The sequence below is a fragment of the Macaca nemestrina genome, chromosome 16 (genome assembly GCF_043159975.1).
Source record: "Macaca nemestrina isolate mMacNem1 chromosome 16, mMacNem.hap1, whole genome shotgun sequence".
Taxonomy (NCBI): domain Eukaryota; kingdom Metazoa; phylum Chordata; class Mammalia; order Primates; family Cercopithecidae; genus Macaca; species Macaca nemestrina.
This window is the reverse complement of record NC_092140.1, coordinates 42,903,714-42,930,921: the sequence shown is the minus strand read 5'-3', so window position 1 is coordinate 42,930,921 and position 27,208 is coordinate 42,903,714. Positions and strand designations below refer to the sequence as shown.

General features: G+C 33.0%; 1 long non-coding RNA gene across 1 annotated transcript in view; it reads right to left on the bottom strand.

Annotated features, from left to right (window-relative positions):
- Positions 1-6,353: 6,353 nt before the first annotated feature.
- Positions 6,354-27,208, bottom strand: part of LOC139359216 (uncharacterized) — a 65,824-nt gene continuing 44,969 nt past the window's right edge. Inside the window, exon 3 of the long non-coding RNA XR_011615130.1 lies at positions 6,354-6,441. This is a non-coding gene — a long non-coding RNA (uncharacterized lncRNA). The remainder of the gene's footprint in view (positions 6,442-27,208) is intronic.

Below are 27,208 nucleotides of genomic sequence, written 5' to 3'. Positions count from 1 at the left end.
TTACGCCTGTGGTTGCATGCTTGGTCCCTCTGAGCACGCTCAAGTTATGTGACCTTCAGCCTGCAGGATCCATGACAACTGAAAAACACCTCACAACTTTGTTACATACAAGTTGAACCAGGTTAGTTTGACATTTAGTCAGTATTACTATATTTAAATTATCTACTAAGAATCCCTTTTCTTATCACCTGTACCATATCAGACTGTTTCCTCTTTCCTCCACCCTTAATACACCACTGCTTGCTGTCAGTATTTTTTATTAGTTTCTAAAAAGTAAAATCCTGTCTTCTTAGAAGTATGGAAACCAAATATTTTATGTAAAAATGAAGCTAGGTAGGAAATTCATTTTGTTCTTTGGCAACTTCCTACACTACAATTTTTATTTTTTTACCTCTTGTATAAACATTTTTTTTTTTCAAAGACAATGCTTCTTCTAGGACACATTTAGCATTGCAGCTTTGTCTCTGGGAAGAATCTAGGAAAGCAAAGGTATAATCTGCATGGTTGCCAGAGATGGGGAATGGAAAAAAAGAAAATGAACTTTAACTGTATCAATGAGTTTTTCTTCATAGTGAGGAAGTAAATTTTTATTAAATATATCTTATTTCATTCACAGAGAGCATGGTCTGTTGAAACTGGTATGGAAGTGGCACATGGTCATGGTATCTATTTTTGATCATGAAAAGAGCAGGAAATTGTTTGAGTTGCATTAACCTACAATTAAAGGTATGACAAAATAAGCAAAAAAAAAAAAAAAGAAAGAAAGAAAGAAAGAAAAAGTCGAAAACGAGAGGGGAGCATTTATTTAGACTCTAATGTGTGCCAAAGTTTCTGGTAGGCATATAACATGTGTTCATTTACATAACATTTTCAACAATTCTGCAAAGTATTTATCCTTATCTTCATTTTAGAGGTAGGTTAACTAGAGATCAAAAAGTTTTAATAAGTTGCCAAAATTCCCAGAGCTAGTAAGTAGCATATAGAATTTGTAGCAAGATTAGCCTAACTTTTTGTTCTCATCTCATTGTACCCAAAATGCAAAGGTTTAGAAGAAAATGTATATGAGAGTTGAGTCTCAGTTCATAAAAAGATCCTTATGGGAAAACTAAGGTGATAATAAAAAATAGTAATTCTTATTGTATGGTCATTATATTTTAGTTTGCAGTGGAAGAATTCCTATCTCTGATTAAGGAAGTTAGGAAAAATTGGTAAGTGAGGAATTATTTCACAGGCTCACTTCTATTAACTGTTATCACTAAAGAACCAAACAATTCATCCAACTAAAGTCCTCAACGTGTGTGTGTGTGTGTGTGTGTGTGTGAGATTGTGAATGTGTGAAACTTACATTGAACATCTGGATAGAAAATCTTTCAAAAATGTGTATAGATTCTACAATCATTAAAATATATTTTGTGCAATACATTTTTAAGGTATCTTAAAAATACAGGCCAGGCACGGTGGCTCACGTCGTAATCCCAGCACTTTGGGAGGCCGAGGTGGGTGGATCACTTGAGGTCAGGAGTTCAAGACCAGTCTGACCAATATGGTGAAACCATCTCTCTACTAAAAATACAAAAATTAGCTGGGTGTGGTGGCACATGCCTGAAATCCCAGCTACTTGGGAGGCTGAGGCAGGACAATCACTTGCACCCAGGTGATGAAGATTGCAAGGTGCCGAGGTCGCGTCTCTGCACTCCAGCCTGGGCGACAGAGTGAAACTCTGTCTCAAAAAAAAAAAAAAAAGAAAAAAAGAAAAGTCAGAATTAAGACCACTTACTGTTTGTTACAAAGGAACGAAATCATAAGAATCTGCATAATTTATTACATGTTTCACACTTTTGCGATTACACACTTGATATACCTGTTACTATTATATCTTATACTTTTTAAACAGAACATTCAGGGTCCAATGAAAAAGAGTTTCTGCTATTCACAAGAGCAAAGATGTAGAATTAACTCAAATGCCCATCAGTGATTGACTGGACAAATAAAATGTGGTACATATACACCATGGAATACTATGCAGCCTTAAAAAAGAACAAGAGCATGTCCTTTGCAGGGACCTGGATGGAGCCAGAAGCGATTATCTTTGGCATACTAACACAGGAACAGAAAACTAAACACTGCATGTTCTCACTTATAAGCAGGAGTTGAACAATGGGAACTCATGGGCACAGGGAGGGGAACAACACACACTGGGGTTTAGCAGGGGTCAGGGGGAGGGAGGTCATCAGGATAGATAGCTAACACATGTGGGGCTTAATCCCTGGGTGATGGGTTGATAGGTGCAGTGAACCGCTATGGCACAAGTTTACCTATGTAACAAACCTGCACGTCCTGCACATATATCCTGAAACTTAAAATAAATAAAATAAAATAAATAATAAAATAAAATCCAAAAAAAAAAGAAAAAGAAAAACAATGTTCTGTACAAACATAAGCTTAAACAATGTTTGCAGAGAAAATGAAACAGCATCAAAAGATAAAAATATAAAGCCATGTTTAGAGTACTAATCCAAAGATCTCAGTCTTTAATAATATTTCCACCAGAAAATTTCAGTATTCAAATATATTTGGCAACAGAAATTCATAAAAATTTGGTTATCCAATGTTTTCTTTGTTGACTGTTACAACAAAAATACACCTCTCAGAAATTTTAAATTGTAACAGAATGAAGGAAACCACTAGATGATGTTATATCAAAATACTCTAAATTGTGTTAATAAAATTGCATACTTAAGGTATACTAAGTAAGAGGATAATCACCTCTTAATTTCAATGAGGAAAAAACAATATGTTTACCTAGTCTACTCTGGAAGAGGTTGTTTTGTAATCCTTTCTAAGAAATGCTTCTCCCATGAAATAGACATATTTTGGAAGACATAAAAAACAAGCAATATGCATAGAACACAAGGTAAATTTAAGAACACGTTGCTCTAAATTCATTGTCAAAATGTATGTTATTTAGTGCCAATTCATTCCTTTTTTTTACCTCAAACCTGCAAAAGGTTATTGAAAAATTGCTGACCACTTCAATCTTCAAGGTATTCTACCAATTCTACCCATTTATAATGTAAAAAATGTATTCGGCTAAAGTTTAAATTACAAAATAAGATGATTAGACCTCTGTTAAATTATATTGTTAATAATCAGAGCTTAGAAAAATAACACAGCAATACTTAAACATATTTTGATTCAATTGTTTCTGCTTGCATGGAAAAAACATTTGATAACAATGAAATAGACAACTTAGTTTTCTATAAAGTTTTCAAACTGTAATAAAATGCTGTACCGTAAATCCAAAACGACCTGCAAAACTCAGGGGGAAAGTGAATATGATCTCTTTCCAGTTATTCTAGCAGAGACAATATAATTTTTGAACTTCCTGACAGCTCTATTGCTTTTTCTACCATGAGCCGGCAATGCGTTACTGGTGCCTTCATCAAGAAATGTTCTTTCACCTAACACTGCAAAGTCAAAATTTCACCTATCATGTGCGTATGACACTGTAGCTTGAAACAGACAGAACAAATTGAATTATGCTGAAAATAAACAGAAATTGTAGATTAATAGTAGCAAATTAGTATTCTCTTCACGTCTTTCCATGTTTTAAACAGTGCTATTTTAAAAATTCTCTCAGATGAAAATGTTTTCATTTGTAGAGAAATGTTATTTGTGCTGAATATGTAAAGATATTTAAAATTTTTTATTTAAACTTCATAGAAGTGGACTGAGCTTGCTGATTGTGTTTAATACTTTAAAAATTAGCAAATACTGATTGCTTGAGTAAGAGGTAGTGTTTGGCAGAACACTGATTTTTATTCATCTTTAGTGTTTTCACAATTTAAAACACATGCTTGAAAATAACAGGAAATTATTTTTTCCCATCACAAATTCAAAAAAAAGACATTTCTACAGCTTTAAAATAACACTCAGAAGATTCTAGCAAAAATAGTTTGACTATAAATACAAACATTATGCTATTATTAGATGTTATACTGATAGCCTTCCCAAGCTTGAATGTAATATTGTGCTTCAAGACAATGTATACAAAAATAAATGGAAAAAGTTTGATCCACATTTATGTCAAGTGTTTTGTTTGGAGAGTGTACTATACAGAACAATTAACTTAAAAGGATCAAGTCCATGTGGAAAGGAAGACTATCAGAGGAGAATGCAAGGAAGGAAATGTTTTGCAGATGTACTGCATTTAAATTAATAAAATCTCATTAGGTTTTATGTTTGCCAATAACGGCTGGAAAAGTTACCATACATTGTAGGAACAATTACCCAAATCTTCACTGTCTCATTAGGTTTGTCATACTGTTTTCATTATAATACATTAGAACTTGCAAGTAAGCCTTCAGTAATGACATATTGTTCCAATTCTCCTTTCAGCAGGCTCTAAGATATTTTAGTATTTGTGCTATAAGCCAGCAGGTGTCTTCACTTTGCTTTTTCTGAATCAGTTTTATACACAGACCTCCAGACACAGAATGGAATGTAAAAGGGCTTTCAACAACCACATAAAACTGAGTCTGATTAGAGTAAAGCAATACACACTATTTTTATGATTTTATGGTAATTCAATGCACTAAAAATGTGCACCTTTAGAGTATATGTCTGCGCTAGTAAGACCTGTTAGTGAAAGCTGTATTAATGTAGATAAACCATGCAGTATATAAAGTTTAAAGATTTGCATAACAAATGGAAGACATAGAGCTGATTTGAATATCTAAAGCATTATAAACTTCAATAAGAACAACCAACACTGTTTGAGCTTTCAAGGCACTTGCATTCAAATGAGAAAGATTTAAAAAGGATACGATTTTTAAAATGCTTTGAAGCTTCCTATTAAAGGTCTTAGGCAGCTCAAGGTTAAAATAAATATTGGATTTAAGGTGGGTGAGAAAAGACTTAGAAGCAATTTAAAGTAGAAATCACTTAGCAGTGGAATCGAATGAATGTTTAGAGTTAGTGTAATTGTCACCTGACCTTCAAAAAATAAAGAGCCACTCTATACCAGCCACAAGAATGAAAAAAAGTTAGCCAAAAAAGACATCCAAATTTCTACCCTGATCATTTCTTAAAGTTAGAGTAAATGATGACTCAGAAGTGTGTTTCCTAGAAAATAAATGCCCCCCACCCTCCACAAGTGTAGCTCAATCTAAATGCTTGAAACAATAAAGATCAAAGTACCTATTAATGTACTAAGCTATCATGATAGTGAAATAGCGTTCTAGGATGTGTCCTTTTCTAAAGCAGGTGAGAACTCACAGATATCTTCTCCTATCTTTGTGCCAAATAAGGGAACAAAAGCTGTTGCTAAATAGGTTACAATACTCTTAATAGTTCTGATACATGAATTGGTGAGTGTTGGGCAATTTTTTAATTGTATGATTGAAGGATAAAAAGTAAAAACTAAAAGAACAATCTCTTATATTAGAAGGACTTTTAAAATGATCAAATACTTTTTGACATTAGAATATAGAAATATTATTTTTGGGGATATAAATGTACCAATTTATTTATAAGCACTTGTATAATGTGATTATCTTACATCATGCATATTTTATAGAATTACATCATAAAATATATAAAATTACATATTATACACAAAGAAACAAAGTACAGGCCTTCCCTCAAGCAAAGAATAATGGTTTACCAAAATCCTCTGATTACAAATTATTTTACTTACAGCTCTTTAGAAAGAAAGGAAATAGCCATTCACCCACAGGCTCCTCTCCCACAGCAAGTCACAATGATATTTCCTGTATGCCACATGTGATCTTTCAGGAGAAGGTGGCTTAATTTACTTTGCTTGAATTCTGTTGTGCCAGGGCATCATTTTAGTAATTACCTAACAAGTATCTGAATTCTACAGAAAAGCATCTGCAGCACACTTTTCATTGCGAAGTTGGATATACTAATGAAACACTTTTATAACCATTATCTAATACGTAAAGAAAATGTTTTCTTCCAAGTACTTTTACTTACTATGTATGATTATTATACATAATATTTGCAAATTACTTTTTCCAATAAGCATGGTTGTTTTCAAAAGGACCCTTCCAAGGGTCCTTTTTGATAAATTCAAAATCAAGCAAGATTTAAACATAGCTTGGAAAATTATATATACATATGTGTGTGTATATATATTCACACACACATATATATATATACACTTTCATATGCGTGTGTGTTTATGTGTGTGTGTGTGTATATATATGGCTGAAAATATATATGGCAGAACTGATTAGAAGACATCTGCAAAGTCCTTTGCCTTAGATAATTTAATTGTATTAAGTTACAAAGAATAAGAAAATTTAGTCCTCAAACAGAGGTCTGCTTACCTTTTAACCTGTCACTTCTTGTACGTGTCCCATTCATATCTCACACATGTCTTGAAGGAATTGAACACCTATTTATTGATGGTTTAATCTTCAAGCATGGATACAAAACATGAATGATCTAAATGTCCAATGCTTTATCAGGTCCTTCACCTATATTCAGCATTTTATTACAGCATACTTAGGAAGAAACTATCATTCTCATCATCATTCCTATATACAGATGAGAAAACAAAGACACAACGAGGCTAACCAAGGTCAGATAATGAGTGGCTTAAAAGGAATTTGAAACCAGAGGGCCTAGATCTATAGACTTAGAGATCTGAAGACTATATTCTTGACCATTAGTCGTACAATCTTCTCAAGAATTCATTTGTAGTCAATATGAACTTTTTCACAGGAGGTGTTTTGAACCCTATTTCCAAACACTCTCTGTCTTTGTCTCCCTCTCTTTCTCCCTCTCTCTCTCACTGTCTCTTTCACTCTCTCTCATTCTCTTTCATATATATAGAGAGAGATATCTATGATATACTTCTAGGTTTATCATTTATGTGTGTACGTTTGTGAAAGTTATTGAGGCACATTTAACAACAGGTTTTTGCCCTATTTGTCACACAGCAAGAACAATATGTCTATGAGACATTATCTGTTTTTAAAGATATCATTCTCTTTGTCCATACATATACATGAGAGGAAGAGTTCATGAAGAGATTAATTTTTGAAGATTTACATTCATTATCATATGATAGGAATATGTCATAAATGCCTCACAGTTCTTATGGACTCCTCCTCTCTAGTTGTTGTCTCTAAGTATCAAGGTTATTTCAGATAGTCCATGAGAAAACAAGGTAGTCGAGTTAGATCACTGCTTTTCAGTTCAGTTGTGGAGACATAGCCACAAAGATTTGTATACAGTAATGAATTTTTTCCCTATTGCTTTTTTTCCTGACTAGTATCACTTTCTAAATAAGAGTATTATAGAAAAAAAATATATGCACATGTATGTTCATTGCAGCATTATTTGCAATAGCAAATATATGAAATCAACCTAAATGGCCATCAGTGATAGACTGGATAAAGAAAATATGGTATATATACACTATGGAATATTTTGCAGCCATAAAAAAATAAGATTATGTCCTTTGCAGGGACATGAATGGAGCTGGAGGTCATTATCCTTAGCAAACTAACACAGGAGGAGAAAACCAAATAATGCATGTCCTCACTTCTAAATGGGAGCTAAATGATAAGAACACGTGGACACATAGAGGAAAGCAACACACACTGGAGATTATTGGAGGGTGGAGGGTGGGAGAATGGAGAGGATCAGGAAAATTGACCAGGAGGTACTAGCTTAATACCTCAATAATGAGATAATCTGTACAACAAATCCCCATGACACAAGTTTACCTATGTAACAAACCAGCACACATACCCCTGAACTTAAAAGTTAAAATAAGCCGGGTGTGTTGGCTTATGCCTGTAATCCCAGCACTTTGCGAGGCCAAGGCAGGCAGATCTCTTGAGGCCAAGAGTTTGAGACCAGCCTGGCCAGTGTGGTGAAACTCTGTCTCTACTAAAAATACAAAAATTAGCCAGGTGTGGTGGCAAATGCCTGTAATTCCAGCTACTCGGGAGGCTGAGGTGGGAGAATTGCTTGAACCTGAGAGGTGGAAGCTGCAGTGAGCCAAGTTTGTGGCTCGCAAAGGAGCGAGACTCTGTCTCAAAAAATAAATAAACTAATTAATTAATTGATTTAAAAAGTTAAAAGAAATATAAGGTAATTGAAAGGAACGACGTGATATGTTCATCAAGAAAGAGTAGTTAGTGGGTACCCCTGATCCTAGAGCAGCTTCAAAAAAATTTTCCAAGAAACATCTTGGCTTTAGGTACCTGTAAAAATAGTGACATATAATTAGGATTACACTGGTACTATGATCAGTCTTACTATGTCTTCCTTCAAGGCTGGAGAAATGGCACAATTATGGATATACTATTCCATATTTTCCTTAATGCTTTTTAGTTTTAGACACACATACATACACACACACACACACGCATGCACACTTTATATCTTAAATTTTCACTTAGCGAATGTAAGACAAATGTAAGGCATACATATAAAAAATTATACATTTTGGTTAAACAACATTTTAAGAAATAAGTCTTTATTTTTCATTATATTATGAGACAAAAATTCCTAGGAATATACCAGGATATCTAATCTCATTATTATTCTTAATAAACTTTATCACCTTGACCAAGTTGCATTAACTTCGCTAGGCCTAATTTTCAGTTTTAATTTCGGGCTTAACATTTTTAATTCCAATAATTTTGCACTCTAATCTTTTTTACTTTTTCTTTTATAAATCTTTTCCTTTCTCAGGTTGTTCAATGCACTTTTTGTGTAAGTTCGATTAGCCAATATTCTGGATTAGTGAGATACATTTTATAATCAAATCTCAAATGACCGTATAATCTAAGAATTGTAAGATACTTTAAAATGGATATTTTTGTTAACACTTCTCTGCTTTGCTCCTAAAATATTAAATATGCCTACTACTCTTAGTCTATCCAGGTATGAACTGTGTCCTACTAGATCTCGTATTTATATGGACTTTGCAAATGACTTACATAACTGAGCTGGTAGTCAGATATACTTCCAGGTAAAGACATACTCCATTTTAGCTCACTTCTTTAAAAAAAACAACTTTGTCTTGATTTTATTTTTATTTTAAAATCAGCAGACAAACTAAAATATTGGTTCAAGCCAGTACTCAACAAGTCTATATAGATTTTAATTAATTTAATGAATTAATTGATTATTTTTAAGTGGTAAGAAGACAATGGAGGTAAGAAAATGGAATCAAACTGCTTGCCACTTTATTTTGAAAACAACTTATTTTCCTGGTAGTTTAGCTCTTAGTATTTACTAGAGAATGTCTTTGTTCATTTGCCTTTATAATGTCTTTTTGTTGGCTTGTCGGCATCTCATTACATTATTTAGTTTTATATTGCATTTCTAGTATAATAATTACTCCCTAATGTAAAATGACCAACACTTAGAAACAAACATAAAATTGAAAGTAACAAAATTGTTATTAGAGGGAAATCACCCATAATAAGAAAAATAGTAGACTAAATTGTTTTTAGTTTATTTATGAATATATGCTCATTATAAAAATTATTTAACTTAAAAAAAAAAACCCTTAATTTTACATCTGTCAAGTTCTATGACATGGGGGTTTATCTACTTTTCTGGATTACAGCTGATCTCTTAAAGGAAAAGCTAGTTATCTCCAGGGATTTCAACTACTTTATTTTAATTAGATCTTTTTTTAAATGGACTTTTGCCTTGGAATTAACAATATGAATAGTTTTAAAATGTAAAATACAAATTCTGTCATCTCTCAAATACTCACAGGAATAGAGGAAAGAAGCTGTGTAGATATTCCAGTAAAAAAGAATATTAAAAAATAATTACATTTGACTTTGGGATAGACTGTGTTATATTGTTCCCAGGCAGAAAGCCCTTCTTAATTATGTTTTTTTGAGCTTCGTGTAAAATTTGTTTGCATTTATTGAATGTATACTAAGGGAGGTAGGAACTTATTCTATGTCTGGTGAAATATATAAGAAGTGTATATTATGACTAGAATTCCACGTATACGTTCCTCCAGACAGGTAACCGTTAATGAAAGGAATAATAAAAAAGTAGCCATATTTAATCAAGAAGTCATTGTTTTTGGTCTTAAAATGTTATTTCCTTTATAGGGCTATAAATAATAAAATGCTGAATTCTTTCAAGAACACTTTTATTCATTAAGTTAAATGATTTTGATTTCTCATAAAATAATTGTAAACTGCATTTAAAAACAAATGATGTATCTTAGCGCTTAATGAATTTCTTCATTATTTGTTGTCTGTCACATTCTATGGCAAAACTTACTAAAATCTGTGATACCATGAAAAAGCAAATCTGAACAAAAGCAATCTTGTTTTATTATGTTCAAAAGAACACTTTTAATACAACTTTTTTTTAGGAATCAGTTACAACAAATGCAATTTTCTTCAGGGCTATTGTTCAGAATGATGAAGCACATACACACACATCTGGCCACCTGAAAAAAGAATCCAGGAAAATTTGAAGATACTCCCACAGAAACAACATTTGATGAATAGAGCCTTTTATCATCTTCTCTATACTCCTACCAAAATGAAAGGGCAAAACATCTCTGAAAATTTGTAGAAGAGTCACATATTCATTGCAAACCACCACCAGAGATGCTTAACAGAACACTATATCCTACCAACTTGTGATTGCAAACAAGTCAAAGGCTTATATTATGAACAATATCACCAGAAAACAGTAAACCTCATGATATAAATGTCAGCTTGACATGATGTATTAGTGTGCCACCCCCAAATATTATTCTTTAGATGTTGTGGCAGAGAATGTTCACTTCAGCCAAATATATAGGGACATACGACCTTTAGAATTTAACATACCACAGGGGACACTACCCAGTAACTAAGAAAAAAATTAACAAATTCTAGATTAGAAGCTCCAGTACTAAAAAGGCATTAAATAAATGAAATTGCCCAGGGTTTTGGTGAGTTACAAGCTTTGGAGTCTCTGTATGAAAACTGTAACATAACTCATTATAGCTTCAGGCACTAATAAGTTATGAGGCACTCGCATGTATGAGATAAACCCCATAACTTACTGAAGTCTATATCATTCCTTCATTATATCTAGGGACATGTGAAATAGCTGAAATTCAGCTCGAAACCCCAAAGTTCAGTAATAAAAGTGAATAGATCAGCACATCTATTGATTTTGCTGTCTTTTTTGTGCTTTTAGTTATCCTACTCCCTTTCACATCTAAGAGATTCCAGCATTTTTCTTCTGAGCTCCTTCCATGTTGGCATTTTAGGCATGCTGGCAAACATCAAAATAAACTAGGCCTCCGCTTTGCTCTGCTCTCAAGAGTAATTATATTAGTCAGTCAAAAGTCTTAGGCACTTTCTTCTTCTTATAAATAAATTGTATTTCATTATTTCAAAGGCAGAGCTGTGGAGACAAATTCAAAATCCATACTCACATCATAATGTATGATGAAAAACAAAGAGAAGTATGAGAAAATAATGTGGTGTATTTTAATATTGGTATGAAAGGCTGTGTTTATTTGATTAATGGCGAACTTAAGAAATGGAATAATAGAAATCAATCGTTTAAGAATTCATCCTATATTGCTCACTTCTGAAGTAGGTACATCTTCACGTATCTAGGCCTTAAAAATAATCAAAATGTTCACAGAATGACTTTAAACTTTTTATTTTTAAAGCTTAATGTGAATTTGCATGAACTGGGAAAAGTAGCATAGGTAATATTACTGTTAAATTAATCTAACAAAAATACCATAGTCTAAGAAAGTTAAAGATAGCATAGGTGATATTCAAATGTTTAAATAATAAAAAGATCACAAGAATGTGATTCAAGAAGAGATAATGCAAATAATAGAACCTTAGAGATTTCATCATTTAGTGTTATCTCCAAAGAAAAGCTGAATGGAAATATTTGCCATTCTCAACAAAGTTTTGCACAGTACTCGGCAATATAAGTAAATAGATGCAAAAGGATATTTAGTGGAATACAAAAGTCTAGGCACAAATGTTTTCACCAGCTAACTGGGATGAAAGAGTGGTTTAAGCAGTGACTACTTGGAGTCAGAAGGATAGGAGGGCTTAAAGATTGTGAACCCAAGTCATTAACCAGGGAGTCCAACATATTGTGGTTAAAAATAAGCCAAGGATTTAGGGACCAGAATAGTGAAGAAGATTTCAACTGACACCTGTATGAAATACACATTTATGGAAGCACAGTCATGACGAAAGGCTAAAGTTGAAGATATTTATCTATCTATTTCATGTCTCTGTCTCTATCTCTGTCTCTTTCTATATATATTTGTGGATATATTTATATATAAATATACTGTGTATACATTTATATATAAATATACTGTGTATATATTTATATATAAATATACTGTGTATATATTTATATATTATACAGTGTATATGTATGTGTATACAAATATATAATATATACATATATGCATATATGTGTAAATTATATGTGCATACATATATATTATATACAGTGATTTACTGCATATTTAACATATATTCTGTGATTTTTTTCATAAACATTGGTGTATTTGATACAATCTTGTAGGGTATAACATTTTCAAGACCTCAAATCTGACTAAGCTTATACTCTTAGCCCCTGCTGTACTCACTCCAAAATTTTGGTCTACAAACTGTTAAGTGCTTAAATGCTTTGCATATGTCATCTTGTTTACCCCTCACAATAATATCTTGAGATATGTAATATTTCCACCATTTTACATATGAAAATAACTTGCTAGAGGTCACATATTTTAAATGACCAAGTTTGGAGCTTACATCTTCACATGCATTTTTTTTTCTGCTTTTATTTGTAACATTTTAAAATTTACTTTACAGTGGCATTTCTTCTTACTTATAATTTCCATTTGGGGAGATTTTAAAGCTGTGTTATTTGACAACTGGCAAAATTCTCTGTCAATATATGAATCACTTTCTCAAGGGATAATTAAAAAATAATAATATATTGATTGGGAAAAATAAAATTAAACTAGTGATAAAACAGAAGCAGAGAAGTTAATATGTTGCTTCTTGTTTTTTGTATTGTCCATAGAATTTTGGAAAACATAAGTTGTGAGTATCAAACCTGAATCTTAGAAGAAAATAATTAGAAAATGTTAGAGAAATGATATAAAAGAGAAAACTTATATACAGCAATTTACCCATTGTTCTGTACTATTTAAGAAAAAGGTATTTTGTTAAAGTACTGATGGTGGTCCTTCTTTATACCAATCAACTGGAGGGGACAAATCTTTCCAGTGTTCAGAACAATGTAGAAAAATAAAATAACTGAAAACATGACTCTTCAGGAAACATTCCGTATGTCAGTTACACAGTGTAGTTCTGAGATTGTCTCACACTTGTTTTGCTGCCACAAATACATTATGTTTAATCTTTGTTTTCTTTTTTGTTTTAACTCAGATATTGTGACCATCCAGTTATTTTCTTTTCACTTAAATTAGAAGCATAGATGCAGGGGCTTCCATGACAGTTAAATGGATGAGTTACAGTATCAGTAAGAAAAATATCTGGACATTATGATAAATGATTTTATAATTCCTCGGTTAAAGGAAGTAATTTACTCTCTGAACAATATCTTTATTACCTTAGGGTGTTTAAATTTAGGTGGGAACTAAGGTAAATTTCCTTACTTTCCTTGGAAAAGTAAGCCCACTGGTAGTTGTAAATTTCTGTATAAACATTAAACAGTAAGAGTCTCCTAAATGGCTAGCAATCGTTGGAACTTTATAATTCAATGATTTTGGCATTAAAAAAAAATCTACACCCCTTGGAAATGTGTTTTATGCTTGTTATAGCTGCATAAAATACAGATTGAAACTGAACACTTGAACTTTGACAACAGGGGAGAACATATCCATTTCTATTTTTTCAAGGAAAATAATATGCGTTATTGACTCATGCATGGAATATAATATATAATAGGTTGAATCAGGGCTTTTACAAAGATGCTATCCTTTGTTCCATATAGGGACTCAAGGAATAAACATAAAGGAAATATTCTTTATTTATCCAGCTCATTCTTTTTCTCCTAAAGCTACTTTTATGTATCAGGAGATCCTTGCAATAGATTTGCTATTGTTTTAAACAGTTCATCACCTTCAGAGTGATGATGACTACCACATCTTTAGGCACGTTAGTGCTCATAGGATATCTTGGGTCATATGCTCATAGAAAGGCAAACAAATCTGAAAGCCTTCCACTTACAGGGAACCTTCCTCTGACCAGAGCATCGGATGGAATTCTGTTTTGAAAATCCGGAATTCTTTAACTTCCTTGCATATCAGTTAAAACTTACAAGAATCAAAATCAGTAGTGCTCTTCCACACCGATATGCTGGAAAGAACATAATCTCTAACACCTAAACAAGAAGGAGATTCACCTCTGTCAGGCCTCTGAGCCCAAGCCAAGACATCGCATCCCCTGTGACTTGCATGTATACGCCCAGATGGCCTGAAGTAACTGAAGAATCACAAAAGAAGTGCAAATGCCTTGCCTCGCCTTAACTGATGATATTCCACCACAAAAAGAAGTGAAAATGGCCGGTCCTTGCCTTAAGCGATGACATTATCTTGTGAAATTCCTCTTCCTGGCTCATCCTGGCTCAAAAAGCTCCCCCACTGACCACCTTGTGACCCCCCACTCCTGCCCGCCAGAGAACAACTCCCCTTTAACTGTAATTTTCCTTTACCTACCCAAATCCTATAAAACGGCCCCACACTTATCTTCCTTTGCTGACTCTCTTTTCGGACTCAGCCCGCCTGCACCCAGGTGAAATAAACAGCCATGTTGCTCACACAAAGCCTGTTTGATGGTCTCTTCACATGGACACGCATGACAGTCTCTATAGTTCATTACAACTTATTAATCAGTCTTGTTTCAAAATAAAAGAACTTCTGTAAAAATGCATTTTACTTCTGTATGAAAAAAGTTAGAAAAATATGTGATTGGTAGCACTGTTTTTCAAAGAGTTGTACACAAATATTGAAAGAATTCATAATAATTTTGTCTTCTTCAAAGATATAGTTCCTTCTGAATAACCCAGAAGAACTCCTATCCAAGACATACTGATGTTCTTTAAATGGGTAATGGTTCTGCTGAGAACATAAAACTCTTGAGTCCCTGGAGGGCCACTTACCTCAAAGACCTTATCCATCTACCTAAATTTTCTATAAAAATGTTATCTTTCTTGTGAGCCATGACATAAAAAGGGTGGGGAAAAACTGAAAGCTATCACAACCATGACAGCATATGGAAAACATAAGAGCATTTTTACGTGCACTCTTTTATGTATACAGGTTATTGTACATATTTATATCTGGACAATGTGTTCATATGTTCAAAATATTAACTTTGCCAATCTACAATAAGTTGAATGGCAAGATCCTTTACAATAAGTTGAATGTCATGATCCTTTCTTGATAGTAAAATGTTGACTTTAAAGTTTTATTTTTTACAGAGTGTATTATATATAAAACCTTTGTATTCCATTTTCTTATTTTTATTGTTATGAATTTAGGTTAATAATTATTTTACCTAGATTTATCAATTGCTAAACTACTGAGCTGAATTTCACATTATTTTCACAGAATATGATATGTAATCATTTGAAAAAACCTTTTTTTTTCCTTTTTTTCTTTTTTTGAGACAGAGTCACACTTTGTGACCCAGGCTGGAGTACAGTGGCAGTGATCCTGGATCACTGTAACCTCCTCCTCCCGAGTTCAAGCAATTCTTGTCCCTCAGCTTTCCCAGTAGCTGGGATTACAGGCACCTGCCACCAAGCCCAGCTAATTTTGTATTTTTAGTAGGGACAAGGTTTTACCATGTTGGCTAGGCTGCTCTTGAACTCCTAACCTCGAATGATCTGCCCGCCTTGGCCTCCTACAGTTCTGGGGTTTCAAGCATGAGCCACTGTGGCCAGCTGATAAATTTTTTGAAAAGAAAGTTGTACTTATATAGAAGATTTTTATAAAATATGAATTCATATTTACATTATTTCTATTATCCAATATGATAGAAATGTCACTACTACATACTATACTGTACCTAATTCTTTTTATTATGATGATTTTATAAATTTTGCCATATTTTTAATTCTGCATATTTTTATTTGAGGGACACTGGTTATTATAAACGAGTTGGTATAATTATCATCTTGCTATTTTTATGGAGAATTGAATGCTACTCAAAAATTTTTGTCTATGTTGACTCATATTTTAGGTAGGGACTTTTGGTAAACCCTTTTCTCTTGTTTGTTTTAATTTTCTCAACTCAGAGAAAAAGATGTCATTTGTTCAGGTCTATAAAATTAAAGTCTCAAGACCATTTGATGTAGACTATGCATTGCGTGGGAGTCAGGGTTATCTAGTCGGATGACTTTGGATACTTGATCTTAGCCATATGGCCTCAATTTTTTCCGGCATAAAATTTGCTCTTTGGAGATTTCCTTCAGTTTTCAAGGTTTGAAATTCTACTTAAATATGAAGAACAAGACCTTAAATGTGTGTTTGGTACTTATGCATCTATGAGACATCTACAAATTATTCATCATCTGTCCAAGTAGCCATTTACTATTTAATCAACAAATATTATTGAGCATCTGCTTTATACTTGACTATGCACAATACAGTATTATTAAAAAAATAGTAATCAATTTTTTCCTTTAGGGGATTCAGTTCAATTAATGATCAATAGTTAATTATTTATGAATATTTTAAGTATCTATTACATAATAACTGTTACTTGTTAGGCACTGGAAAAAACATTAAAAATTAAAGAATAAGACAATTCCTTGAACTGGAACAGATAAAGACTGTATTCTAATAGGATAAATACTATGAATTTACAATGTACTGTGGGGGCACAATAGGGAGTGTAACTAACTCTGAAAATGTCCTGGAAGCTTTGGAAAAAGTGACATTTGAGATGAGCATTACATGTACCCTAGCTGGAATTTTCAGTGTTCGTGTACTTGCAGGGCAATGAGAGCTATTAAAGGCTTTTCGTCTGTGGGCTGTTGTAATCATACGTGCCTTCCAAGAACAGAAGTCCTAGAGCACTCTCTCTCCCTTCCTTACACTTCAAGGGACTTTGGGAATCAATTTTGATTTTTCTGTTTAAAACTATGATTTCCCTGGATATTCTTCTTTGATTCCCATAACTAGTAGTGTCCTCTGAGAGTAAATGAAAGCAAAATAAAAAATGAGGCATTGTCTTGTGTGGGTAATTTGAATTTCAGCACATCAAATTTCAACCACACCAAGAGATATGGATATGGAAGTCCATAGATCTCTGCTCCAAAAAATTTCTCTGTGGTATGTAATCATTTCTTCATATCAGAAGCTTTGTCCAAGTGAATGGAACTTAAAACATTGTGGTTAGATGAGATTCATTCAAGATAATTTTTTAGCTAATTGAGCTTGTGTGAATTTACATTTGGGGCAGACTTTGAGTTTCTTCATTGATGTTATATTTCACATCTTGATTTACTCAGCTTTCCTCTCCTGTCTGTTAATCATTTACTAGAAAGAATGTGACAGTTGGTTTCTTTCAGATCATACTTGCACTGCATATTTGGGCTGTTTTCTTAATTTACAAGGCATCTGTCTTTATCTTATTTCCTGGGTGATTATTCTAGTATGTTCAAGTTGCTGGTCTGCTCTGTCTTCATACATCTGTGTTTCTTTATTTTAATTAATGTGATTTTTTTCCTGGTTGTGGACTTACAACTTTTGTATTGTCTTTTATTTCTGATGTCAAAAGTTTCTATATATATATATATATATATATATATATATATATAGTAATATAAGGAGAACATTAAAACGTGTCCCCCTTTTTATGTGTCTATTCTGTGAGAGTTCAAAGCTTGCTCGCTCTCACTTTAACAGACTACAAATTTGATTATACAACATTTATTAAGAAGTTACCATGCTAAAGGCTACTAAGGACTATAAAAAAGGAAACCGTGTAAAGTCATTGCATTTGTTTTTTAAGGGTTAGCATACCCAGGAAACAAAACTTTATTTGAATATAAAATGAGAACATGTATAATTCTAAGCATATCAAGAGCTACTTAACCTTATATAACAATAAAAGATAATGTTTGGAGATATACATTGTTATAAAAGACATAAGTATTTTGGTTTTAATTGACACTGAGAAATAAGAGTTGAAATAATTTTGTAAAGTTAGGATAGTAAGGTATTTTTTTCAACAAGGGTTATCTCTTATCTACTCTTCTGAAATGTATTTTAAAAATCTAATATTAAGTGGAGTTTAAAGATAGCTTCATAGATTTTTGATCCAATTGATTATATACTGATATGTTCAATTCTTTTTTCAGTCATGAGAACTTTCCACTAAGACTAACATTATTGGAAGGACAATAAAAATGAAAATACATATTGTAATAAAATTGTCAGCAATAATGTAATATAGAAAACTTACACCAATTGCATGATTAAGTACAAAAATGGCCAGATCAATAACATCATTTCTGTTTTTATTTCTCTGGGATGCCTAGAAATTGGAAGATGATTCTCATTGTGGACATTTGCTAATAAGTCTTTGTGAAGAATCCATAGGTTAAATTCTTTGTGATGAAGATTTTCATTCTTCTAATACAGACTAAGGCAGCCCTGTCTAAATTATTATTGTAATGCATGCAGGTGTAGGCACTCAGGTTTGATTTCCTGAAGTAGAGCTTTTGTGTATGTGTCGGATTTAAAAAATCTGGTGGCATGCAATCTCCCAAGTCTCCATGTTTATCTGTTTGTGATGTCATATGCAAAAGCAACAAATCAGTGGATGCATCTACTAAAGCAGACTTTTTTAAAAAAATCACCCAAGCTTCTCCTGAACTATAATTCTTGCCTAGTAAACCATAAATATATGAAAAATGCATAAAAATCAAATCAAAAATTAAGACACTAATAAACATTTCAGACAGATTTCACACACCTAAGTCAAATGGTAGTTCTAACACAGGCGTTTATATGGGCCAATTATATAAAGTCATTTTGAAAGGCTGTTTTTCACCATGTTTCTTCAATTCTTCAGAGTCTGTGGTGATGACCAACATCAGATACTATTAAGGAGTCTTCAAGCGTGTAAAATAATATGATTTCACAATGATTACATATTCATTCTACAGCTGGCTGAGTTTTTACATCTCCATTTGTCATTGACGATTGTGTCCAATTAAATGATTAGCTTTTAAAAACTGCTGCACATTATGAGTGTGAACTTGTGTTCCATTGCACTGAGTGATGCAGAAACAAACTCATTACAGCATGTAATTCACCCATATTAAATAACAAACAGATGGCTGCTCTAAATGAGAGCTCCTTTTTCTCTTCAAAAGTGCCAGGAAAAAGGTGTTTTTATTTATCTTTGTTTCCAGCTTCTTTCTGTTTTCTTGACAAGTGGGCAGCTGGTTGCTGAGGTTTTCAATTGGTGCAGAAGAATGAAAAGCCTGTTTCCATTAATTTCCCCATAAAATAAGTCTTTGAATCATTTCTGTTATAAATGCAAGTGCAGTAGCAAGCTGCTGCTTGATTAATTCACTTATTATGAAGATTTCATCTTTTATAAGAGGGCCTGCAGGTAATTTATCTTGTTTAGTAAGATTAGAAAAATGTAATTATCTTGATACCTTTGGACCCCTCTCATTTTAATTGTGTTCCCATAAATTTCAAACATAAAGATGGGAATTTTTTGTGCACAAATGTTCCAACATGTGGTCGAAAAATGTGCTGTAAGCCCTGCATAAAAATTTATCAAGTAAAATACATTAGGACTGTACTAATACAGGAATGCATACAAATAAAGCTAGCACAGAATTATAGCCGTGTGTACAAACAAATATCTGCATTTCTGGTTCCCTAGTCACCTAACAGCTGGAGTGAGGTAAAGGGATTTGGGATTTGTTAGCATTTTTTGTATGTCACTGGGGAAATGAAGTCTGTCTTATGTATACTAATAAAATTAAAATTGTGTTTGTCTTCAAATGTTCCAAACTCAAGTCAATTTCTATTGAGTATATAGTTCATGGACTCTTCCCATCATTTCCATTATATCTCTTAGCATCTGTGGATAATTGGATACATCTCTAATTTTACAATGATAATAAAATTTATTTAAAAAAACACTAAGTGTATGAAGAAAGTGAAGAACCCCAATCTTCTATGTAACTTCAGATATTCTGTCTTGCAGGGATCATGCTGTCAGGCTGGGTAGAAATACCTCCTTTTCTCCAGTCTTTCCTTCAGTTCTGCTGAAATTGGCGTTTTAATATCTTTAATTTCATTTGATTTATAGTATTTAATTTTCCTTTACTAGATTTGTAAAATATGTCATGATTTTCTACTTAATTACTTCTTATTAATCGAAGTGTATATTTCTTTCAGCCTATACTCATTGTCCAGGAAGAAGGAAATCACTAATATTGTATTATACAATTACATTATTTCAGAGTTGTCTAGTCTTTTTCTATGGCTCCATACAAGAAAGCATTTCATTCTTTGTGTTCACTTGAATGGCATTAAAATGGTCTAGTTATTGTTTTTGATAAATTCTATAGATCTGTGCTTAGGCACATCACAGGATGCAATCAGGGTACACTGAGATTTGCTACATAAAGACGAGCCTCTGTAATTAAAACAATGTATAGTTAGATCTCTAAATATAATGGTTTCTACTTATAAAACACTTTTCTATATACCTCAATAAAATTGTCGAGCTTATAAAATTGAATTAATATCATATGATAGAAACACAGATGTTATTAAATAAAATGATTGTATGTTTGTGTATTCTTCTTTTACCTCTGTGATTTACTCACTTTATTGGATAGTTACAGTTGCTGCCTTTAAATGTGTCTGCCCTTAGGTCTCTGTGTACAAAAATACAAATTGAGGATATTTTTATAGCATTATTGGATCAATTTTATAAACATACGCCAAATCTGGTTTATGTGTAAGACTCAGTGTCAGGAATAGGAAGTTCCTCAATGTATTGAGCTGTGCTGTAGCCCCACTTTATTCTCTGGGGGTCTCTGTTACCTTAGCTGTAGTGCTGCATGCTGTACACTGAATCACGTTCCCTAAAATTCACAGATTAAACCCCTAACCACCAATTATTGGAAGTGGGATGTTGGGAGGTAACTAGGTTGAGATGAGGTTAGGAAGTTCGGGTCCCCTTAGTGGGATGAGTGTTCTTACAAGAAGAGGAAGAAGGTCTAAGAGACTGGAGCACTCTTTCTCCCTCTACCATGTCAGGACATGGTGAGAGGGCAGTCATCTCTAAACTAGGAAGAGGCTCCTCATTAGGCACTGAATTAGCCAGCACCTTGCTCTGGAACGTCCAGTCTTAAGGGTGCTAAGAAAATTGAATTCTGTGGTTTAAGCCACCTAGTGTATGACATTTTGCTGTGGCAGCCTGAACTTGAGCAAGACACTGTTGCTGCCCTGCCTCCACAGCAGAGTGTTTGCGAGGATTAAATAAATCACTTTGAAGAATGAATTGGTTTCATTAGTTATCTTTTTTTATGCTTAAGTCTCTCAAAACTCTCTATCAAATATTTAGTGTTAAATAAAATTGTAAAATGTTTATCATTGTTATTCCATTCATTATTATTCACAAAATTGATAACAAGACAAAGGAACCAGGCATTTTCTAAAGGGTACATATGTCAGGGTAAATATACATCTGCTATAATTCATTAGTCTGTTGCAATATTAATGGAAGAAATTACAATTTTAATAAGTATTTTATCTCACTTTTTGATCATTGGCAAAGATGAAGTGGTAGCTTAGCATTTTCCTCTAATTTCTTCCTCTAGTACTGGGGCCTAGCTATGTCTCCCTTCATCTGTCTGTCTTCTTATATTATTACCTAATGCTGGTTAATATCTTCTTTATGTCTTAATTTAGAAATTTCTGTGGGGGCAGATGAAATATTTGTCCTCAAGACTTTCAGAGCTTCTTTTTGATTAAGATAGAAATAAGTAAAAGAACACTTGAGATTAAATCTTAGAGCAGGCAAATCTGAGGGAAAAAAATGCCAAAATGATTCGTTATCTAAAATGCAAATTTGATCATGACCCTCCTCTATCCTTAGGCTGTTGCATAAAATGAAATCTGATATTGAGGAGAGTGGAGGAGAAAGTTACAGCATTGAGGAAAAGAACTGAAAAAGGCTGTCCACTGGCTCAGTGACTGCTTCAGGGATATTTCTCATATCTTGTTGAAACAAAATTTCAAATTGTCAGTATAAAAATTGGTTCTGAATTTGAGCCAATGGGTTTGAGATAAGTTTCTGCCAGATTAAAAAAAAAAAAAAAAAAAAAAGTAAGTACAGGAGAAAAGCAAAACAAACAACCACAAAACAAGTCTGCTAAAATGAATCCAGAATGCTTAATGTACCTTATTCCTAAGAAGGCTGTCTGTTGACAGATGTTCATTTCCAGTTGGAACATGGTATCATAAAGACAGTGTTTCATCGTGCTCATGAAAAACATCTACAAGCCACAAAGAAAACAGTATATAAAAACACAACTTCATTTCTTTAGAATCCCAGGCTATGAAGTAGGTGTAAGGGCTGCTAAAATTAACAGAGAAACAATGGGGATAGAAAGATGCCATGCAGGGAGAAATGACAAGAAAATGCCACGAAAAGAGAAACAAACAATGAAAGGAGCTAGCAGTTGCAGCAATCAGATGTAAAAAATTGTACTGCTTAAGGGTAAATTTCAACACCGAGATCCAAATCTATACTTACCGCTTCTAATAGCAGGAATAGAAGTGACAATAGTAGTGTCCCTCCAGTTAAGTGGTCATTTCAATGCAATTAGCCACCCTAAAAGTTAGGGGCTTAAATCAACAGCACTTTATTATTGCTCATGATTACAGGATGAGGGCAGATCGGCATCTCTTCTTTACAAGTGGTGTCAACTGAACTGCTGAGATGACAGAGAGGGAAAAAATGGCCTCATCACGTGGCTGTCAATTGTTGCTCCCAGGGCCTTGATTCCATTGATCCTCTTCCCATGGGCATTTGAGATTCCTCATAGAATGATGGCCTCAACATAGAGAGGCGTCTGACATGGGGGCTAGATGCTACTGAAAGGTGGAAGCTGCCAGGCTTTCTTGAGTCTTAAGCCTATAATTTTCACATTGTCATGAGCATGAATAATGGGATGTATGATACATTGGGGCCCCCAAGTAAAATCTATCACACAAAGCTGTTCAAAGAATTTCATCGACAAGCCATACTCACAGGAAGCAGTCTGACTATGACGCAATGGATAAAAAGAGACTCTCTTAATAAAAAAATAATTAATAATCAGGGAAATGAAAATCAAAACCACTATAAGACATTACCTACGTCAGTTAAAATAGCTAGTATAATGGAGCCAAGATAAAACCAGTGTTGATGAGTTTGTGGAGAAAAGGAGACCCTTGTACACTGTCATTGAGAATGTAAATTAGGGTAGCCGTTATGGAAAAAAACATGGAGATTCCTAAAAAAATTAAAAGTGTAATTACCATATGATGCAGCAATCTGTCTCCTGGGTATATATCCATAGGAAATGAAATCTGCACCTCATGAATACATCTGTGCCCCTGTGTTTATCACAGGAATATTAGCAATAACCAAGATATGGAAACAACCTAAGAGTCCACCAATAGATGAATAAATAATGTGTGATATCTATATCTATATCTATATCTATATATATATCTGTGTGTGTGTGTGTGTGTTTATATAACACATACAGGAATATTATTCAGCCTTAAAAAGGAGATTCTGCCATTTTCAACAACATGGATGAATCTAGAGGACATTATTCTAAGTGAAACAAGCCAAATACAGAAGAAAATTATTGCATAATCTCATTTATATGTGAAACCTAAACAAGAAAAAAAAAGCCGAGAAAAACTTGAATATATAGAAACAGATACTACACTGTTGGTTATCATAGGTAGAGTGTGGGAGTCAATGGGAAAATGAAAATCGAAGAGTACGAAGGTTGAGTTACAGAGGATAAATAAATCTGGGGAGTTAATGAACAGCACGAGAACAATTGTTATTGTATACTGGAAATTTGTTAAGAGTAGATTTTAGTTACTTTTACCACCACAACAAAAAGGGAACTATGTTAGATGATGGATGTTCATTTGTTTGACAGTAGCAATCATCTTACTATGTATATGTACATTAAAACATCATGTTGTATACCTTAAACGTGGACTATTAAGAAACAATAAAAAAGCATCTTCTCCGTATCCATTGGCTAAGGAAGAACAAAGACTTTAAAAAGACACACTAAATCACTTATCATAAGGAAAGTTTCAAGAATTTTGGAGTAAAGCCCTGTTCAACTCCACCACCATCAATAAACCACACTGAATACAAACTACAGCAAATGGCTAGAGAATTCTACCTCTTTTAATGGTGAATATGATTTTTAAAGCAAATATAGTATCTCTACAAAGATGTTACATGTAAAAGAGGGAAAGGGTTAAGATAAAAAATAATAATAATTATAAAGGATCCTTACCAGAAAGAAAAATAGCATGGAGTGAGTAAAATCTGTGAGCAAATTTAAATCATGAATCATTACAACAAAACAAAACACATAAATATTCCTAATAATGCGATCATTTCTATACAGCAAGTTCACAAAAATAAATATAAGATCTGAGAGAATCGATGGTGAATTAATAAGAGGAATGCAACATGAAATGCACATGAAAGTATTCAAAGCATCCATCTGAGAAATAAAGGGAAAAAGAAAAAGAAACAGAGAATAGACATTGTAACATTCTTAATAAAGGATATAGAAGATAGAGGTGACAGAAATGTGCAAATAAAAAATAAAATAATAAAAGTAGATCAGATGAAAAACGACAGCCTAAGGAAACAAAGCATGATTACTTAGAGGATGCAAAAAAGAAAACTGAAACAAGGGGAATACCTTAAGAGTAAAATTCAATTTATTTGTCAAAGTGCTACACAAGGAAAATATGGAGGCTCACATTGTATACTAGGATGAATCAGATGAGCATGATAAATATTCATTCATATTCTAGGAGTTTCTGTAATTCAAATGAGAAGAAATTATTTTGGCATTAAGACAAAAATATTGTCATTTCTATGGTCAAAACTTTTATTCTGTGCTCAGACTAATACATACAGAATTCTCAAAAAAAGAAAATATAACCAATATTTGTTCCTGACAAACTGTCACTCAAATTCAATGGCAACAGTTTCAAACATGCAAGAACATAGAGAATTGCTACAAACAATTATTGAGAAAGTTGCTAAACAACAAACTTCAAACAATAGACGTGACTGTAAAAACTACAGCAAAAGGACTGAGAGTAAGAATGAATGCATTAACAAAGCCACTAGACTGAAACTAAAGTTCTCCATAAATTTACAGAAAACAATGTAAACTTTATAAGCCCTGACAGTACAAAATAATAAACATGTTTTCCCTAATCCCACACTTATATATACAGTCCTTTCATTAAATTTTTAAAGGTAAATTAAACATTTTATTAGGGAATCACAGAATTGCAATTTGTGGAATACAAACAGATCAGAGTGGTCTTTGGTTTGTCCAAAGAACAAAGAGAAGTGTGGGATTTTGTTAGAAAGATATTTTATGTGTTATTTTGAAAGAAATTGCACTGTCACTAGAGAAGCTTTGGGGAGTGGTCAAGCTCTGATTGGTGAGTGATGGTAACAAGTAAAACTAGTTTTAGAGCCCAGGCAGGTTTTTTCAGCCGCTACTAGGTAAAAATGGTCTTATGGTTATAGCATGCTATTTCAGCACCTGATTTTGCAAATAGTTCAGTTTTTGGAGCTGGTATTATGTGTCTGGAGTGCTTTTTCCTCCAGGTCCATTCACTCTGATTCCATTGAGTATAATAAGAATGACCAAATTTGTATAATCACCTTTCACAATGCCAAACATATGTTGTATTCCTGACTGTATTTTTATCACAATTCAGAGAAATATACAGTTCTTATGGTTATACAAATATGAATTGTAAATTAAAAACAAACAGAATAACAATCCAAAAAAAGAAAAAATATAAATCTAAGGAAATAAGGAAGAAGTGATACAGATACAAAGGATAAAATTAGCACATAGGAGAATACACTAAAACGTATACATCATTTCTGAAGGTTATTTTTGCAGAAAAACTAATAAAACAGTTAAGCCAATATATATATAAATATTTTAAACTTGCATGCAAAGTGTGGAAAAGTTAAGAAAATTTTGGGAAAATATAATTTACCAAAAGTGACTGCTGAAGTTAGCAAACTTAAACAAATTTCCCAAGAAAAATTAGAAAAATATATGAGGACTATAAAGTGCTGTTTTTTCCTTTTCCTTACCTCCTCGCCTCCTCCCAAAAGCACTAAACTCAGATATTTTCACTGGAAAATTCTACCAAAAATTTAAAGTTGAGATAAATTCAATAATTTGTTCAAATGATATAAATCTTCACATACTGCATGTCATATATAAAAACGAAAATAAAAACCTTCCAAGTTCTTATTAAGCAAAAATAATCAATATTAAAACCTTACAAGTTTCAATGGAAAAAAATAGCTGCAACCCAAACCTCCAATTCCTATTATATTTACATAGAAATTCTTAGTAAAATAAGTGTAGTAAAAAAAAGTGTAGTAAACCATGACCAAATAGGGTTTATTTAATAAATGCAATGATGTTTCCACATTAGAATATGTCTTATATTACCCATCATTATTTTCTTAGGAGAAAAAATATTATCCTCATACACCCTGGTCAGGTATTTGGGAAAGTTGAAAATCCATTCTTGATAGATAAAATCATGTTAGATAAATATCTTTTTTAAAAAAGAAGAATGTAAACGCACCTCAGTACAAGAATGAGCAACATACACAAAATATGGCATCTCTCCATTATGTGTCATCCCCTCTAGAAGTCAGCACAGAGAAACAACCTCCTTCTGTGATCCTGCAATTCCATCCACAACTCACAGCATAACATGGACTGTCATAATTGACAGGTCAAGCTTCTCAAAATCAGTTATGATACCTTAGTCATCCTTTTATTACATTATCTATCTGAGTTTCTGGCCCGT